The sequence below is a fragment of the Mandrillus leucophaeus genome, unplaced genomic scaffold (genome assembly GCF_000951045.1).
Source record: "Mandrillus leucophaeus isolate KB7577 unplaced genomic scaffold, Mleu.le_1.0 Scaffold1, whole genome shotgun sequence".
In the NCBI taxonomy this organism is placed as follows: Eukaryota; Metazoa; Chordata; class Mammalia; order Primates; family Cercopithecidae; genus Mandrillus; species Mandrillus leucophaeus.
Window position 1 is genome coordinate 11,445,895 of NW_012098097.1, and position 13,905 is coordinate 11,459,799.

Sequence of the window (13,905 nt, forward strand, 5' to 3'; positions counted from 1 at the left end):
GGAACTCTAGACTTCAGTCCAGCTCTGTTTCCAAAACTAGGAACTCTAGACTTCAGTCCAGTTCTGTTTCCAGAGCACTGCATTGTCATTTTTTCTCAGTGTTTGGTTATGGTTTCTTTGGTCTGGGTTGGGTTTTAAGGGGGTCTAGCTAAAGTTTTGGGTTCTTTTGCCTTTTGCTCATTTTAGTGCCAGAACCTACTAAGACCTGTTCAAGCCAGCCCCAACCTGCCGGTACCAGTACCAGTACTTCCACCAGCACTATCTCCAGCAGCAACAATGGCAAACGTTCATGTGCCGGTGGCCAGCAGCCAGCTGCATCCCGTTACCTGCCTCGTGAGGTGCCTCCACGCTTCCGCCAGCAAGAACAGAAGCAGCTATTAAAGAGAGGCCAGCCATTGCCTACGGGGACTCTAACCAGTGTGAGCCCAACCCAGGGTGCTGGGCCTGCAGGGGTAAGCCCACCTCCCCTACCTGGAGCCGGAACACAGCATCATCCCAGTAAGCTCCAACCAGGTAAAAACCACATAAGATGAGACATTCATTTTGATCTGAAAACTGTTTGCTATTTTCAGCTTTGCTGCTGAGCAATAGAAATGACATATTTTGGTCCATACTCACTACATACACAGAGACAGACAAATTCATTTCATTTCAAGTGGGTTTTAAAATTTAATTGTGTTTTCCCTCTGTTTATTTACATTATTGCTGATGAGTTTGCAGATGGCATGAGCTACTTCAGCTGAGCTTATTTTTCATCAGAAACTAAAGGTCTGTACATTAGTTCATACGAACCCATCAAGGCAGATACTTTAGAACCCAGCAGTGAAAACTTTTCAGTAAAACCCTTTTCTCTCAATTTCCTAGTCTGTCTTATGAGTGCACACAAGCATTTTTTTTGCAGGGACTGATCCTTCCACTAAGTGTTTCTAACTGTAACTTAGTCACACACATTGAGCCAAGCCTGTCTGATATCTCCTCATCCTAAGCCCCGCTTCTTGTTGCTTCCTTGCCTGTAACTAGTTGTTAGCTTTGTTTTGGCTCCTAAGAAAAATCACCACTTGTTTATTTGCTTTCCAGCTGCCAAAATGTAGATGTCTCTCATTTCATGTCAGCTTCTTTTCCAATCTCCTTGACTTGATGGATTTGTACTTTTGAAAAATTCATGTACTGTAGTTTTAAGGAATTTTTGGAAGAGAACAAAGTATTTGTGGTCAACTGCCATGTTCTCTGTTAGATTCTTCAATTTTTCGGTTTCAAGTAACAACTAATAATTGGTGCTGTTTCTAGAATGGAAACTTACCTGCTCATGGTTGTGAAATGAAGGTCTGTAATTAGATATGCAAGGAGGCTTCTTAGATTGGAATTTAAAAGAAACATGTCACAAGTCATATTCTTGTTTTCTTTCATGTGCTGCTTTTTAATATGGGGACTGATTCTAGCATGACCTAAAAGTATTTATAGCAATGTTTTTCAGAACTATGACTTTGGAGTATAGTCAGAACTAATATTTTTAGACAACTTTACCAAGTCTCTTCAAATAGCCTTGACTTTCATCTGCTAACCACTTTGTAGAGGGGATATAGGTCAATGATTGTCACCAAAAAGCAAGGCAGAAAAGATAAAATATATTCACTGACCAAGAGTATAGTCTCATCTATTTAGTTGCCAACTGTTTACAATCAAACGTGCTACTTTCCTAATATGGTCCTTGGGAAAATCTTAACAGAGAAAAGGATTCTATAGTTAGACCTAAATAGCTTGATGTGTTAATTTAAGGGGCTTATTTTGAAAAACTGAATAAGAAATGTAACAGCCCTGCCTGTTCTGGTTGTATCTGGTTGTGATGTGATTGGTTGACAGTATTGCATCAGTGTTCTCATCAAATGCTGCTGGTGCAGAATGTTACTGGTATCTTCTTAGGTAAGTAGAAAATAAGCAATTAAGTCAATAAAACCTTGCTATGATAATATTTTTTCATTAAATATTTGTTTCTGTAAATATGATAACATTATCCAAGAAAATATTCCTAGTTCATAGTCCTTCTAAAATATTATTTTAGGCTGGGCACGGTGGCTCATGCCTGTAATCCCAGCACTTTGGGAAGCCAAGGTGGGCGGATCACCTGAGGTCGAGAGTTTGTGACCAGCCTGACCAACATGGAGAAACCCAGTCTGTACTAAAAATACCAAATTAGCTGGGCGTGTTGGTGCATGCCTGTAATCCCACCTGCTCGGGAGGCTGAGGCAGGAGAATTGCTTGAACCTGGGAGGTGGAGGTTGCGGCGAGCAGAGATCGCGCTGTTGCACTCCAGCGTGGGCAACAAGAGCAAAACTCCATTTCAAAGAAAGGTGTGTGTGTGTGTGTATATATATATTTTTATATACTATATATCCATCTATACTATATATGTATATTTATATATAGTATAAAATATATATTTTATATACTATATATACTATATATGCATATTTATATACAATATATAGAAGTACATAAATCATTTTATGGATTAAAAAATCTCAAAAAATTGATCAATCTTTGTAGTGAGCACAAAATAAGAAATTCATTCTTGACTCCCAAACAAAAATCTTCATTTTATACCAATTTCATCTCTTCCTTAACAGTCTCTGGTATCAGAGCCAGGTGCATCTTTCTAACTCATCACCTTCATTGATGAGGGGCCCCCTCACAAATCTGCCCTGGTCACCTAGTTACTAATGTACTCTCCATTTTTCTGTCTGGCTGTGAAGGCCCTTCATAGCTGAGTCTCCCCATCATTTTTCCCTTCTACTTTCTATGGCCTACTTTCTCTTTTTTTCCTTTTTTGTTTTTTTGAGACTGACTTTCTCTCTTGTTGCCCAGGCTGAAATGCAATGGCACAGTCTTGGCTCACCGCAACCTCTGCCTCCCGGGTTCAAGTGATTCTCCTGCCTGGCTCAGCTTCCTGAGTAGCTGGGATTACAGGCGACTGCCACCATGCATGACTAATTTTGTGTTTTTAGTAGAGAAGAGGTTTCACCATGTTGGTCAGGATAGTCTCAAACTCCTACCCCAGGTGATCCACCTGCCTTAGCCTCCAAAAGTGCTGGGATTCCAGGCATGAGCCACCGTGCCTGGTCTCCATGGCCTACTTTCTATTATGATTGGGATTGCTTTCTTACTGTCTCACAAGTGTGCCATGCTCGCGGTCAAGTCCCCTCCCCCTATGCACACATGCTTAATTGCCCCTCCCACCCCCGCTTTCCTTCCAGTTCATTGTCACCCCGCACCCCTGAGGCTTCCCCAAGCAGCTCTGTCTCCATTCTATTCTTACAGATGTAATATGCCTAGTTTGTAACACACACCTTTACGCTTACTGTATACTATATATCCTATATTTTTTGCTGATTAGGTCATAAAAGTCTTGCCTTTCAACTAAGTTGGAAATATCCTATGAAGACAATGTTTGAGGTCGGGCGTGGTGGCTGACACCTGTATTGCCAGCACTTTGAAGTCCTGGGCGGGTGAATTGCTAGAGCTCAGGAGTTCGAGGCCAGCCTGGGTAACATAGCAAAACCCCATTTCTACAAAAAGTACAAAAATTAGCCAGATGTGGTGACACGTGCCTGTGGTCCCAGCTACTCAAGAGGCTGAGGTGGGACAGTCGCTTGAGCCTGGGAGTTGGGGGTTGCAGTGAGCCAAGATCGAGTCTCCAGCCTGGGCAACAGGAAAAAATAAATAATGTCTCTGAGCTTTCTATGATTAAGCAGAATGGGAAAATCTCTGAACCATAGGTGAGGACTTGGAAACTAGAACTTATTGTGCCACCAACTAGTACTTCCATTTCTCATCTAAAATGAGAAGTTTGAACCTCTCATGACCTCTAATCTCTAAGGTCCCTGCCCTTAAATTTCTGACTCGGACACTATTCCAATGACTTCGTTTGATTTTGTCAGTGGAAGGCCTTTCTGGAACACCATCCCATGTTGTTATGGTGTTGGCACAGGGATTGTAGGTGAGCATCAGCGTGCATGGAGGCAGTGTGGCAAAGTGGTCAAGAGACAGGCCCAATTCACTTTCCAGACCCACCACCTCCTGTGCGACCTTGACCAAATCACGTTCACTCCCTGCACTTTCGACTCATCTTTGAAATGAAGAGATTCCTAATTTTAAAGATGAGGTATTTATTTCATATTCAGCACAAGGTCTTGCTTATAATAAGTGTTGAGTAATGCAGGTGATAGTTGTTAATGTGAGACTTTGAAATATACAACAAATATGTACCCATCTTTGAAACACCATTGTGAAGCAGAGTGTTTGCAAATCCCAGTTACCTGACAAGCTGAGGGAGAAAGATCGCTTTAGCCCAGGAGTTTAAGACCAGCATGGACAACATAGCAAGACCTGTTTCAAAAAAATACTCAAATTTTTTAACTGACTAAATTCGAAAACAGTGCAGTAAAGCTTTCTCATCACTCTGTGATTTGTGTATATTTTGAAATTTCATTTGTCTGTCCTAGAGTTCTCTTTTTCATATTACAGTTGTTTAATGAATTCATATCCAGGTGAAATTGTATTAGTGTATTCCTGAGGAGTAACCAGATTTCTGGTTGCAGTGAAAGTATTTTTAGATACAGTTTGAAATAAAAGCTCTTAAAATTTTCTTAAAAGTAATACATAGATTTTCGTTGTACTTGTATCTGTCACTTTAATGCAGAAGTGACTCCTACAGTCACTTCTACATTAAAACAAAAAATAGAGTTTTATTCGTGATTACATTGCTCTAACTTGTAAGGTTAAATTAAAAAGAAGTACAGAAGTACAAATGCTGGGTCAGTAGAACTAAGGTTGAATTAACCAAGCAGGGGGCAGGTGACGAATCCTTAGGAATTTAACAGCACACCATTTCTAATGAAAAGCAAAGTGAAACTGGGAGTTCTTTCAGCTTAGCACATGGATTTCTGTGTTTTTCCCAGGTGTGTTAGTATGTAAGCTCTTTGTGTCCTCCCCACAAGTTTTAGTGTGCTTAGCAAAAACTAAAGAAGGTGAAGTATTCGTGGAAGCAATCGATGGAGTTCAAGTCACCTTTGTCATAGCTTTAAAAAGTTGCACAGTGAAGATTTGTGGGCATCCTCGTTTCCCCATAACTGAGTATTTGACCAGTTGCCTTTTGCTTTCCCGTGGAAGTAAATGTTATAGTCCCGTACTGTACTAATGGAAAACTTACGTGTCCATTGCAATAAACAGAGAGGATTTATGGATAAAATTAAGCAATAGAGGAGCAGAAATGGGAACATTTTTAAAGAGTTAAAAATGGAATTTGTAGCATTTTTAGCTGTGTAAGTATAGATAAAATTTATATACTATTACAGTACAAGGCAACTGGTGAAATTAGAAAAGAGACTTACATAGGCCAGGTGCAGTGGCTCACGCCTGTAGTCCCCACACTTTGAGAGGCCGAGGCGGGTGGATCACCTGAGGTCAGGAGTTTAAGACCAGCCTGGCCAACATAGCAAAGCCTCATCTCTACTAAAAATACAAAAATTAGCTGGGTGTGGTGGCAGGCGCCTGTAACCCCAGCTACTCGGGAGGCTGAGGCAAGAGAATCACTTGAATCTGGGAGGCAGAGGTTCCAGTGAACTGAGATCATGCCACTGTACTCCAGCCTGGGCAACAGAGCAAGATTCCATAAAATAAAATAAAAAAAGAAAAGAGACTTAGTCTGACAGTTATTTATTTCATTGTTCTTTTTCTTTATATAGCACATGCTTCCTAACAGGATGTAAATCAGTAGATTCATCTGGCTCTTGCAACACTTTGTCATAATTCACCTTTTAATTTACATTAATCTGCAAGCTTGTTTCTTTAGAAAATTGCAACCACACGTTGTGCCATTTCTTAGACAAACTAGTGTACTAGCTTCACACTCTTTCACTCTTTTTCCTTTTCTTCCTGTGTGAGAATGTTCAGGTAGCAGTGCCACACTTGGCTTGCACAGCTCTGAGAAGGGAGGAAGATGCTAGCCTTTCAGAACTGTGGTTTTGTCATGTGTGTCATCTTTTGTTCATTGAGCAGAATATTTGTTGAATGCCTACCAAACATCACATACCCGGCACTGGGGATGCACAATTCATGAGTGAAGTGTTTTGGAATAACCAGTAAGTAAGCCACTTCCAGGTGCTGTAACAGAGGTAAGGATAGAGTGCCACATGGAAAGGACAACTAACCCAAACTACGGATAGGGGACTGCAAGGAAGTCTTCCTGATGGAGGTGATACGAGCGGAGTTTCAAGTTAGCTGTGCCGGGCAAAGAAGTTGAAAGGGCGTTGCAGGTGGAGTGACCTGCATGCACGAAAAGCGCAGACCCCCAATTGTAAAGCCTCTCAGTAACCACTGCAGGCTCATTGTGGCGGGGGGGCAGCAGGAAGATCTAAGGCTCGAAAAGTAGGCTGTTGGTATTACTAAGTAGTAGTAATAAACCAGCATAAAAGCTTCTTTTGGTAATAGAGCCAAATTAAATTCAGATTTAAAGCTCTTCCAACAAGTTGCTTTTGGAACTTGATAGACTAATTCTGAAGTTCATTTAGAAGAGCGAATGTACGTGAATAGAAGAGCCAAAAAACTGAAAAAGCATAATGAGCTATCACTGGGAGCTGTGATCCTTGAGTAATTTTAACAGTGTGTTTCTAGGGCAGGAGTAAACACAGATCCAGGAACTACGATATAAAGAGAGCAGGGGGAAAAACAGATGTATACACGGAGAGTTGCAGATCACTGAGAAAATAGTGATTCAGATCAATATTGAGTGCTGGAAAGCCATATGCAAGACAAATATAAGAACTACAGAAAGATGACCTAAGAGTATTTTCTAAATATTGGGATAAAATGTTAATCATAAGCCATGAAAAAGAAAGACTGACAGATTTGAGGGTATACAAATTTAGAATTTTTGTACATCAATATGAATAAAATCTGAGGGGACATGTTTACAGTGTAAATAGCAAAAGGTAAATATCTCAAAAATAGCAAGCGTTCCTACAAATCAAAAGAAAAACAGTCCAATACAAGAATGGGCAAAGAATGTGAACAGGCAGATCATAGAACTACCACAAATGGGTCCTAAGTATGTTGAAAGTATTCCCTTGTGGCTGGGCGCAGTGGCTCACGCCTGTAATCCCAGCACTTTAGGAGGTTGAGGTGGGTCGATCACGAGGTCAGGAGATCGAGACCATCCTGGCTAACATGGTGAAACCCCGTCTCTAATAAAAATACAAAAAGTAGCCGGACGTGGTGGTGGGCGCCTGTAGTCCCAGATACTTGGGAGTCTGAGGCAGGAGAATGGTGTGAACCTGGGAGGCACAGCTTGCAGCAAGCCGAGATTGCACCACTGCACTCCAGCCTGGGCGACAGAGCGAGACTCCGTCTCAAAAAAATAAAAATAAAAAAAGTATTTCCTTGTCATCAGGGAAAAGATAAATAGAAACAGCATTGATAGACCACTTTCACTTACTAAATTGTCAAAACTTTAAATCTTGTTAATATCCCTCTATTACAATAACACAGTACTATGGATTGAGTGCTTACCATTTGCAAGGTCCAATTGCTTTACACATATTAACTCACTTAATCTTCTCAAGACCCTGTAACCACCGCAGACGATCAGCAAGAGTGTGGGAAAAGGCGACACTGGTGTGCTGTTGGTCGGAATGTTAAGTAGGCATTTGGCAGGATTTATCAAAATGTTGGGTAATATGACCTAGCTGCTCAGATACAGGAATACATCCTGCAGACACCTATAGCACAGCTCTTTACTGACGACTGAATGCTCTGTGGTTGTTCTCTGCCCAGTGGCATGAATTAATGACAGGCAAGTTGGAACGTGTCAAGACGCAGTAGGGACAAAAACAGAGTTGACTGTATTTTTTACAGAACAGGCAACAGGTGTAGATAGCATTAGTCTTCCAGTGACGAGGAATCTCACTGTATCCTGTGACAATAAAGAGCAGCCCATGTTTGAGAACCAGGTGAACTTTTGCTAGGCTGCAGGTCCCCACAGAACAACAATTTCAAATCTTGCCCCCCAACTCCCTACCTCTTACCAGGTCAGCCATCCCTTCTGTTCTTGGTGTCAACTTCTTGCTGTCACCCACTTTGGCCTGGGCGTTGGGCAGAAGCGTCATTGGTTTTGTAGCATTATTGATGTCACAAGTATCCCATTTTAGAAGGTAACCAAGACTTCTAATACTTGCATGCAAAAATAAGTCCTAGATGCTCTTAATATTTGATAATGCTGATGTTGAAGTGAAATTCAGTCAAGTGAAACCAATTTTGTAATGGGCTAACAATTCTAAACATAGCTTTCTGGCATCCAGCTGAGCCTCCTGCCAGTGGTTAATGCTGTGACTGTTTTCAGGCAGCATCCTGTGGCAGCCATCCCTCATGGGAAACACAGGCTTGCACACAAGGGCATCCAGAGCAGACAGGGCAATAAAGGCCTAGAAATGCCCTCTAAGGACTGGGAGAACAACAGAGGGGAGCCTACAACAAGCCCGAGAGGAGGAGAGCCTGTGGGCATTTCAGCTGTCAAAGGGCTGGCCTGAGAGCCCCGCTGACCCTGGGCAGCCCCAGAAGACAGAGGTGGAACGAGAGTGGCGGAAATATAGGGTGGTGGGCAGGGTTTTCAGGTTTCTGGAAGAACTTTTATTCCTTCCCCCTTCACTGGCAGTAGCCGGAGAGAGACGGTCAGTTATTGCCAATGGTCGAAGGGCTTCTGCGAGGCAGACAGGCCAGGGTGCCTCCCAGCCCTGATTCCAGGTTCTCTTTAGATAAAGACTATTACCAGCAAAGGAAACATTGGCCTTCTCATAAAATAATACAGGGAAAAGTAGATTTGTAAATTCACATACTGATTTGGATGGGAGTTCATTTAGCCAAATGGCAACAGATCTTAACTGGGAAGATGACTATTAGTAAGTACAGTGATTTCCAGAGATTCCAAAGAATGCCACCTGATCATGTCATGTTCAGTGCAGATTATGTTTCTGCAAGTTTGCAGGATAACTCCAGCTTGAAACACTTGAGAGCTTTTATCGTCAAAAAAATAATAATAACTTCTTGTGCCAAAGGCGGAACAATGTACTGTTTTGGTGGCTGCTTTGTACATTTATAAACAGAGGCTTTGATTAATATATGGCAGTGTTTGCTACTTAGATCTTTTTTAGATAGAGGCAGGAAAGTAATTAAGAAGCTGGACACTTGCCAATTTACATATGGGGCTCATTTAGAATATTACAGCTAGTGTTGGCATGCCAAATGTTTAGGAGTTGTTTAGAAAAAGAGAGAAAGAAAGAGCGGAAAACAAAGGCAGGATGAGAGAGCCGCAGTTTATTTGCCTGCAGCCAATAGGCAAAATGCCGTTATTCTTTTGGCTGACTTTCAAAAACACAGAAGAAAAGTGGCTGTGATGCTAATTGTAACTGGGTCCTGAAGTGAAAATGTTTGTGACAATTGAAAGAATTTAAAGAGGAAGGAAGATCGGTTTAGTGTCAGCTGCAATTAGATAATCAAAGCTGTAAAATCCCATCCGTCCATGCCTCCACCCCTAGTTGAAGGGGATGATTCGGGTGCCTCCTGGAGTAGAAAGGGCATTGCCCAGCCCTGCCCGGCTTGCGGCCGCGGGCGCCCGCGGGTGGCCCGGACGCAGGCTGGCCCCGGGAGCTTCCTGGCAGCTCCCTGGCAGCTCTACAGGAGGCGGCTCTCGCTGTACCCAGCCGACATGTTGTAGCGAGAGGCCAGGCGAGCCTAGATGCAGGAGTAGAGGCAGCTGTGCACGCGAGGTGGCGTCTCCTAGGAGGGTTGGGCGGCACCGTCTGCAGGTATTTCCTCACCCGTCAGCCTCTCGTAGAGCAGAAGAAACGGAACAAACACGGAACACATAGTGGCTGCTTCTCGCCAGTCCGTTTGTGACATAACATTCCAGCGTGTGAGTGGTAGCTCCGCGTCCCTAAGCTCTTGGCTGCAATTCAGATTGGATAAAATGGCGTCTTGGAAAAGAGCTGTTTGCTAAAGATCTGCCGCACTGAGCAGAGACTTACCCGTGGCTTTCCCTACTGTGGGTTCTCTCTGCCGGGCTGGCACGGGCAGGCCCTCCCAGATTAGGAAGCAAGCCTCCTTTGCCCCCGGTTTCCTTCTTTATTTAATAGATTCTTAACCTTGAAGAAGGAATCTCATTTTACTGCCGTTTTGAAGAAAAACACAAGGCAACAAACTTATTCTTTTGGACACTTTTTGTGTTTCCAATAAATCTTGTACTGTGTTCTGCATTTCATAATTCCTTGTATTTATAGTAGTTGACAGATGAAATGTTTGGGAGTCTGTCCAGCAATGGAATTTTGAATTCAAAGTACTTTCTCCCTGAGATATTTACACCCAGTAAATGCAGTAGAGGAGGAGGCATCTTTGGTTTTCAAAAGCTGAAAGCAGTTGTAGCATTTATCCTGCCCCTGAAAACCAAGCAGCGAAGGATTTGTGGTATCAAAGTGAACAATATCAAATATGCCTTAGTGAACATATATTGTCAACTGTTGAAAGCATTGGGAACTAGTTTTTATAACTATAATGTATTATTTCAGCTAAAAGGACTGTGATGATAAAGAATGAACGCATTTACTGTTTGTCAGTGTTAGCACCAGTTAAGCGTTCTGCACGCCTCTGAGTAAATCTTGTCCACACTTTCCTATCTGATTAAATCTCATACCTCATTAAAATTTTGCTTACCATAGCTTTTGGAAGCTCTTCATTAAATACTTTTCCAGGAAAAATTTATCTTTATATGCAAACATTTTGGAATTTAAAGACAAAGGAAAGCTTTTCTCTTTCAACCATGCTATTATGTAATCCTTTTTAATTTAATCACTTAAGACAGTTATGTAGCTTAGATTTTTATAGACACCTATTTATAGACTGTGTAAACCACTTAGCTGAAGAAAAGGGAATTTAACGTTATACATGAGCTTCATTTCTTTTTTCTTTTTAAGACTTTTTTAGGGGAAGAATTATTTGATAATAGAATGATGTGGTGGGAAGAGCACTAGACTGTATTCTGAAAACCCAGATTTCAGTTTATTCCTTACTGCTTATTAGTTACAAACCCTGGCCACTTGGCCTCTCTGAGCCTGTTTCTTCATCTATAAAACTGACATTGTTTGTAAGGTTCAGTTAAGCCGATGTGTATGGAAATACTTCAAACTCTGAAATGGTATCAAGTATGTGATGTCTTATGAATATGAGGACTTTCATTTATAAACTCTTTCAGTCTTGCTGTGTGTCAGGTGTATGGATTTTAGCCTTGGAAAGCTCCTGTGCTGAACAGGAGAGTCTAGAACAGCTGTAAGAGAATTCAATCTTGGTTCATTTCAGAGTTTTCATTCATTTCAAAATGGCTGCTCTTAAAAGTCAGTCATTTCACAGATTTTTTTTTTTTAACGACGTTTACTTTTTTAGACTACATTTTCATTTTTGGAATAAATCCTGGTATTCTGATTAAAAATATATGGGTGATGGTGGTGATGATGATGGTGGTGCCATTGGCGATGGTGATAGTGATGATGCAATTGGTGATGATGGTGGAGATAACGATGATGGTAGTGGTGATCACGGTGATGGTGCTGGTGGTGATGATGGTGATGGTGGTGGTAATGACGGTGTTGTTGGTGATGGTGGTAACAATGGTGATGGTGGTGGTGGTGATGAGGAGGAAGAGGAGACGTTCAAAGATTTGATAGAGTAGAACTAAAAGCATATTTTAATTAGTTCAGTATGCAATACAGTCCCCGGTTTGGGGGTTTTATATTTATAATTTTCAGAGAGATCCCTAAGCCTGCCCTTCAAAAGAGAGTTTATAAGTGGTAGGTACTTTTTTCTTTTTCCATGAACCTGCATTGAATTTTCAGTAAAATTAATTTTTGGAGAGCCAGACCATTTGATGAGGTGGAAGAACCAAGAAGTAAGGAACAAGAGAGCAGCAAAAGTATGGAAAAAAGGAAAAAAGAATAGCAGTATGTCTCGTAATGGTAGCCAAACATGGAATGTCAGCAGCTGCAGCCTGAAACTTCAGTGGGCTGGGCTGGCTGGGCACACTCCCTGCTCCTCTTCTGTGACAGAAGATGTACCAGGCCACAGCATGGCCGTGAGGCTGCAGCCTATCCCAAGAAGCGCAAGGAGGCTATTAGAGGTGGGAGAAAAGAGATGGTTGATTCACTGGTTCCTTTTTAAGTAAAATAGCATTGTTCCAAGTTGACTTCTGTAGTAAAACTTATATTTTTTATAATTGTTTTTATTTTTCTGGGTACATAGAAGGTATATATATTTATGGGTTACATGAGATATTTTGATACAGGCATGCAATGTGTAATAATCACATCAGGATAAATGGGGTATCAGTTATCTCAAGCATTTGTCCATTGTGTTACAAATAATCCTATTATACTCTTTTATATTTTTAAATGGACAGTGAAATTATTTTTAGCTATAGTCAGCCAGTTATGCTGGTAATTACTAGGTCTTATTTATTCTTTCTAATTATTTTTTGTACCCATTAACCATCTCCACTTCTCACCAACCCTCACTCTCCCACTACCCTTCCTAGCCTCTATCTTTGTAAGTTCAGTTATGTTCATTTTTAGCTCCCACAAATAAGTGAAAACATGCAAAGCTTGTCTTCCTCTGCCTGGCTTATTTTAATTAACATAGTGACCTCCAGTTCCATCCATGTTGTTGCAAATGACAGGATCTTATTCTTTTTATGGCTGAACAGTATTCCATTGTGTATATGTGCCATATTTTCTTTATTCATCTGTTTATGGACACGTAGGTTGCTTCCAAATCTTGGTTGTTGTGAGTAGTGCTGCAGCAAACATCAAAGCTATCTCTTCAATATACTGATTTCCTTTCTTTTGGGTATATACCTAGGAGTGAGGTAGTGTAACTTATTATCAAACCCTATCTATGTTTTCAACAGAGATTCATAGTCTCAGTTGTAATTTTTTCTAACTAAAAAGGATTTTGAACTGTCAGTTCCTCTTGTACTAACTTTTCTGAATAGATAATCCAGTATTTTTGCAAATAACTTCAGTTAAGTTGGTTGCTAGTCAACATGGCAACCTAAGCTTAATCTTAATTTTACCTTCAAGACTGAAAATTTAAGCATCATTTACTAGCAAACTGCTTTCAAGTATTGATAAGAATTATTTATTCATTCATTCGTTCAATGGATGTTTATTTACTGCTTCTTCTCTGTCAGGTACTCTGCTGAACACTGGCAATAAAAATAGGACCAAAATAGGCACTGCTTGCCTTCATGGTGTTTACAGCCTAGAGGGAGAACCAGCCAGTCACACGATGACTCACACTAGAATGTGTGCTCCGTGAGAGAGAGGCCGTTCATCTTGTTTATGACTGCGTCCCCAGCACAGTAACTGCACATAGGAGGCACTCAATAATAGTTATTGTTTCAATCGAGTTGGCAAGCTCTGGGCCCATGAGCCACATCTGGCCCACCACCTATTTTTGGAAATAAAGTTTTGTTGGCACACAGCCACACTCATTCTGCTTTTATGCCACAGCAGCAGAAATGAGTAGTTGTGACAGAGACTATATGGCCCACAGAGCCTGAAGCATTTTGGCTATTAGGCCCTTTACAGAAATGGTTTGCCACCCTGGTTGGTCTAAGTGACTTGAAAGGAAGACTGTTACAATGAATGTATGAGGGAGTCATAACTATGGAACAAAAATGTCCCAAATTAAATGTCCATGGATTTGAGATAGGAAAAAAGAATAGACATTGAGCCCAGGTAGGGGATGGCACGTTTAACAGCCCTGTCTTTGGGAGGGCAGGACACAGATGGCACCTTGAGGAACTGTCTGGAG

The 13,905-nt window shown here is 41.3% G+C and overlaps 1 protein-coding gene across 2 annotated transcripts in view; it reads left to right on the forward strand.

Moving 5' to 3' along the window:
* TNRC6C (trinucleotide repeat containing 6C) overlaps nucleotides 1-13,905 on the forward strand; it is a 111,428-nt gene that overhangs the window by 30,742 nt on the left and 66,781 nt on the right. For both annotated transcript variants that reach the window (XM_011988168.1, XM_011988095.1), the window contains exon 3: nucleotides 187-513. The gene's annotated coding sequence lies outside the window, so the exon portion shown is untranslated. The remainder of the gene's footprint in view (nucleotides 1-186; nucleotides 514-13,905) is intronic.